The sequence below is a fragment of the Pteropus vampyrus genome, unplaced genomic scaffold, assembly GCF_000151845.1.
Source record: "Pteropus vampyrus isolate Shadow unplaced genomic scaffold, Pvam_2.0 Scaffold171, whole genome shotgun sequence".
In the NCBI taxonomy this organism is placed as follows: Eukaryota; Metazoa; Chordata; class Mammalia; order Chiroptera; family Pteropodidae; genus Pteropus; species Pteropus vampyrus.
Window position 1 is genome coordinate 69365 of NW_011888952.1, and position 6201 is coordinate 75565.

Genomic DNA, 6201 nt, shown 5'->3' on the forward strand with positions numbered 1-6201 from the left:
TAAGAACCACAGTGCTCTGCTTCTGAAATGAGCAGGATAAGATGGCTGGTGGCATTGCCATCCCCTCTGCGACCCCAGCCTAGAGAAGTATCCATGCCTGGCACCTCTCTGCCTCTAGAAATGAACCCTGGTTCTCCTTGGAAGGACCCCTCCCCTCTAAGAAGTTTTTCTACTTCCTGAGGCCTGACTCCACTTCTGGCTCCAGGGCTGGGCACATGGTCCAAGCCGGGTGGATCATAACATTCCGTACTCCCACCCCCACAGTGATTGGTTCAGGGATGGGCACATGACTCAACTCCATCCAATGAGCTCCAACCTCAGGACTAACCACTGAAACGTTGGGAACAACTTTCTTTCCTCCTTCTGAAGTTGCAGAGTAGGAAGGACTGAGCCTGGAGATGCTGGCAGTCTTCATGCCACTGGAAGGAAGGAAGGCCTGAGAGAGGGTCAGGGATTCCTGTTGATGTCCAAAGTGGCCATTTTGAAGTTTAGGTCACTAGACTACTCTGCCTTCCTTCGGTGGCTCCCTATTTTACCCAGCGTAAAAGGCAAAGTCTTAACCAGGCTGACAAGAGCCCACACGATCCAGCCCCATTAATCTGCCCTCTGTTCCTCATGCTCCTCACTCGCTTTTCTCCAGCACATTACCTCCTGCTCCCATCTCAACGCCATCGTACCTGCTAATCCCTTTACTCAGACACTCTCTAGAGAGCTTCACCACTCATTCCCTCTCTCTACTCCAGCCTCAGCTCAGATGTCACGGCCTCAAAGAGGCCTTCCTGTGCCACTCAAATTAAAATAGCAGCCCCCATCACTCGCTGTCCTCTTACCCAGCTTTATTTTTCTTCACAGAACCCATCATTATTGACACTGTTTATTGCCACTGGCAATACTTCTTGATCCTAGCTCAATTGTTGTCTTTATCCTGAATAATAAACATGCATTAAGAACCTGCTGGGTACAAGGCCCTACTGATGTCTGGCAATATAGTCAGATCACAATACTTGTGTCCTCGGATTACTTTCACAACTTTGTTGACGTGTCTAGTACCCCACTGGAGTACACAGAAGGAACTCAATACGTGCTTTCCATGAGCCATGACACTTCGTGTTGCTGTGGTTAGCTGAGTACCCTCCTCTTCAGAAGTTCTTGTGCCTTGGCCACTTCTCACTGTCTGCTTCTTTAAATGTGAGAAGACACAGAAATTGCCAGAGATATGGGTCACGTGAGTTCTGGAAAGTTCTGGAAAGCCCTGGATTGATTTCTAATTCTGCCCTTTGTTGGCTGTGGTAAAAGAGTCTGTTTCAATGATCTATTCCTGAGTAACAAATCCCCTAAACTTTCTGGCTTAAAAAAATGGTCATTTTATTATCTCCTGAGGATTGACTGGGCTCAGTGAGGTGGGTCTTGCTTGGTTTCTCATGTAATTGCTATTTGAGAGCTTGAGTTATTCCAAAAGCGTCCTTACTCATACGTATACTCTTATACCTTATAGTGGTTGTTACTGGCTGTTGGCTGAGACCTCAGCTGGAGCTGTCAGCAGCAAAACCCACATGTGTCTTCTCCATGTGGCTTGAGCTTCCTCATAGCATGGAGGCTGAGTATCAAGGATGAGAGAGTCCCGAGAGAACCAGGAAGAAGCTGTGTTACCTTCTATGACCACACCTCGCTATGTGGAAAATACATTGCAGCCCTCATGCTGTAGTCACATTTAACCCTGATTCAAGAGGAGAGAACAGAGACCTCACCTCTCAATGGGAGGGCTGGCTGTGTATGTCACACTGCAAAAAAGAGCATGAGAATGGGAGCTGTAGTTCTGTCCACTTTGGAAAATATAATCTGCTATAATGTCTTGAGAAGCTAAGCTATAGAAATGTGGGAAGCTATGCGGTTTGCTTTTTTTTTTTAATGTAAGGGGTGGTGAGGTCTCTGGCCTTCCCTGGAGATGTGTGCCCCTTTCTAAAAACATTCAGATTCAGATTATAGAAGCCACAATGTCCACTAAGTAAAACAAGTCTATAGCTGGCCTGAGCTGAAGGGCTGTGGGTTTGCAACTCCTGCCACTATAGGAAAGGGAATTCTCACCTCCTGAGCAACTTCTACATGCCAGAGCCTGTGCTAGATCCTTCACATGTGTCACAGTGGTTGTGATGCCCATTTCACAGCTGAAGAAACTGAGGTGTCAAATGGTGACAGGCCTTGCTCAGAGTCAGAGAGTTAGGAAGTGGTAAAGCCAGGTTTTTGCCCTGGTGGGTCTTCCCCTGAAGGACTCACTTTTCTGGGCTGCGAAATGAGAGGACAGATTGTGCTAACTGTAAAGTGTTGTGCACACATTGAGTGTGATTTGGCTCTAAGATTTCGGAAGAAGGATTGAGACGGCCAGGAGTTATTTTGAGGATGCAGAGGCAAAAAGCAGACATGGGGCTGCCAAGTGAGGTGAGGGTTGGAGCCCCTCCCTGCTACCCGAGGAGAAGCTTTGGAAAGTTACAACCAGAGGGACAAGTTGCATTGGTAGGCGAGGCTCTGGACCAACAGGATATGAGCAAGATGGGGGTGGCTCCTGAGGAAATAAAAAACCTGGAGATGGAGCTGATTATAGGGAAATGAAGGGTGATGTGGCAATTAATGGCAAAGTGACAGTCACTGATGAAGTAGCAGGGGCTGGAGGTTGAGAATACCTGGACACAGTGCCTGTCTAAGGCCCTGGAGAGAAACAGTGATGCCATCGTGCTCCTCAAGCGCCTCTCACAGAGAGTAATGGTTGGTGTCCCGCCCCCATTCCTCTGTCCAAGCTCTTCCACGTGACCTTGACTGTCTCCCACCTCAAGGCCTCCTCACTGGCCTCCCATCAACTCTGTGCCAGAAAGTATGTTCTCTCTACGACAGCCAGAGTGTCCTTCTAAAGCTGATCCTGTTTCTCTCCACTGAAAACCCTCCAGCAGTTTCTGGTTGCTCTTAGCCTAACAGGTTCACTCCCGTGGCCCTGTTCCAATCTTCTGTATGGACTTTCTACCAGCTGGCATCTTCTCTTCTACTGACGTGTTTAATGGTTATTGTCTTTCTTGCCAAGCTCCAAGGTTGGCTTGGTCACAGGCGTTACCCCTGGCACGTAGTAGGTTCTCAATATTTATGGTTGCTCCTCTTGCAGTCTTTCTGACCCTGAAACAGTTGCTTAGGCAAAATAACTTTGGGGTCCCTCTTGACTCTTCTCTCTCATACCCCACAAGCAATCCATCAGCCAATTCTATTGGTTCATCCTTCAAAATATATTCAGAAACTCACCTTTTCCCCCACAATCACCCTGGTCCAGCCATCACCACCTCTCACCCAGTCAGCTGCAACAGCCTCTCACTGGCCTCCCTATTTCCACCCTTGCCCTCTATGATCTATATTTCCTCCCTGGTTTCCAGATGGCTCTTTCAAAACCAAAGTCAGGTCACGACCCTCCACTTCTCAGAACCCACCAATGGCTTCTTATTTTAGGGAGAGTAAAAGCCAATGTCCTTATAGCAGCCCACAAGGCCCTGCACCACCTGCCTGTCCCACTGCTCCTCTGACCTCCCTCCTACTGCTCTCTCTTTCACTGAGAGCCATGCGGGCTTTTGTTGTTGCTTGAAAACACCAACCTCATTCCTGCCTCAGGGCTCTTGCACTTGCTGTTCCCTCTGCCTGGAATGTTTGTCCCCAGATCTCTGCTTGGCTCGCTCCTCACTTCCTTCAAATCTTCCCCCTGACCATCCTGTGTAGAACATCACACATGCACACACGCACACACACACGCACATACACCAGTCACCCTTCCCTTCCCTTGCTTTATTTTTCTTCGCAGCATTTAATCATCACTGGACACATGCATTTAGTTATCTTGTTTTTATCCATCTGTCCCAACAGATTGTAAAGTCTAGGAAGGCAAAAACTTTATCTCTTGCTCATTGTTATGCCCTCAGCTTCTGGCACAGCACCTGGCACGTGGTAGATGTCACTAACTAGTTACTGAATGAATGAGTTCAGGCTACAGCCTTCTAAGTTTGGTACATTGGAGGTCTGCCCAGGATGGAAGCTACAGACATGGTTTTAAAACAACCACTCATACATTGACATTTAATAGGCAAAACGAACAGACAACCAAAAAAAACTCATGCCCCATCCCTCCCTGTTCCACAATTTCTCATTTACCATCCTTCAGGTGAGAACCTAGTATAGAGACCCCTCTTCTCTTTGTCTGCTCAGCACCCATTGTCCCATCTTCTGAGAAGACCACCTTGCTTTTCCTTTGGAGACCACCCCTCTCCCCCACTATAGTCCAGGGCTGGATGGATGGATCCACCCCTCATGCCAGAGGTGGCCTGTGACTCAGACCATGTCAACCAGAGTTGCAGCGACTAGTTTCTGCTAGTTTCTGGATAGGCATATGACACAGAAATCAATGGCACAGGCCAACCAGAGTAATCCCCAGGATGTCTAGTGGAATTATTGAGAATGAAGTTCTCTCCTTGCCTGGTGGTTGCTAGGATGTTTTAGGGGTTCTACCTGGAGATTATGGTAGCATCCTGCTACCAGGAGGAAACTTGCCTTAGAATGGAATTACCACAGAGAGAGGCAGAGCCAAGAGATGGAGAGAACCAGGTGCACAATAACATCGTTTGAGTCCCTGGATGCAGCCATGCCTAAAGGCTTCCTTCTCCTAGACTTTTTAGTTAGGTGAGAAAAATAAGGATTTTTTCTTAAGTCAGTTTGAGGTGGGTTTCTGTCACTTGTATCCATGAATTATGACTAAATCATTGGCTTGACATATTTCAGAATTTCTGACATTGTCATACTGCCTCAAGCCAGGTTACAACCCCTGTGCAAACTCATTCCTCCCTCCATGCCTTCACTCAAGCCATGCCTCCCTCCTGGAGGGCCCTTCTCCTTTCCTGTCCAAATCCTGCCTGTCTTTAAGGTCTACCTCAAAAGTCTTTTCCAGAAGCCTTCTCTGACTGACCAGACCCACTACACTTCTCCCCTCTGACCTCCCCTCCTTGTTGGATATTGAGTCTGGAGTAGTGCCCAGCTCCTCCCTCTTCCATCTCCTTTCAGCTTCTTGTCCCTCTTCTTCTCCAGGCCCCGCTAAGCCTCCTCCCCACCTAGGTCCTAGCAGAGGACTCAGGTCAACTTTGCAGCTCTGCTTCCCCCTGGTGGTAAAAATCAGGATTGCACTCCTCAAAGTCAGGCTCCTGGGAGGGACAAACTCCCAATCTAGCCTGGGGTTGTCACACCCCAGAGTCCTATACTTTTACTTGCCAAATCTGGCAACCCGACCCTAACCTCCTGAAATCCTTTTCATAGAAACTTAGATTTTTAAGACAGGCCTTTGGAGCTACATAGGCTGAGCCCCAATGGAGACAGGAGACCTCTAAAGGTGGTGGCCAAAACTTTGTCCAGCCAGAGCCATGAAGGAAGAAGTACTCATTTCTCAAAAGAGACTAGAAATCTGGGTTTTAGATGACATTTCCTGGTTTTTACAGGTTGGCAACTAATTCAAAGTTTATAAATTGCTATGTGGGTCAAACAGAACATGTCTGGGAGCCAGATTTATCAGAAAGGCAACAGCCAGTTTTTAATCTCCGGAAATAATTCTCTCATTTTATAGAGAGAGAAACTGAGGCCCAGAATGTGAAATGGGGTTGCTCCATCACAAGGCTGGTAAGTGGCGTTTTAGGACTGAGTACAAGGTCTCTGGGATCCCAACACAGTGCTTGAGCCTTTGCACAGCCCCTTTGAGCTTATTTAGCTTCCAGTTTCTTCAGAGCAAATTCCCACTGCAGCTTTACCCTGTGCTTCCTCTGCCCCCAACCAAGAAATCAGCCCCTTCCACTCTCTAGAATTAGTCCTTCATCTCCCTGAAGTCTCCTCCCTTGATCACAATTTTCACCAATGAGCCCAGTAAAATAGTTGGAGCTCATAGCAGCTCAGAGCCTAGTGGCAAAGGGAAGCCCAGGGAACTGTGGGGGCACCAAAAAGGGAGGAGAGAATCAGGGAAGGCTTCTTAAAGGAGGGGATGTCTGTGCCTAGTTTTGAAGAAGGAACTGTAGTTTTCTAGATGAAGAGAGGGATGCGGGGGCTGGGAGGAGGAGATAGAGGAGGAATAAGGGCAAAGTCTGCATGAGCAGTGGGGTATCTATGTTGGGAGGGTTATGAATTAAATTGTGTCCCTTCCCC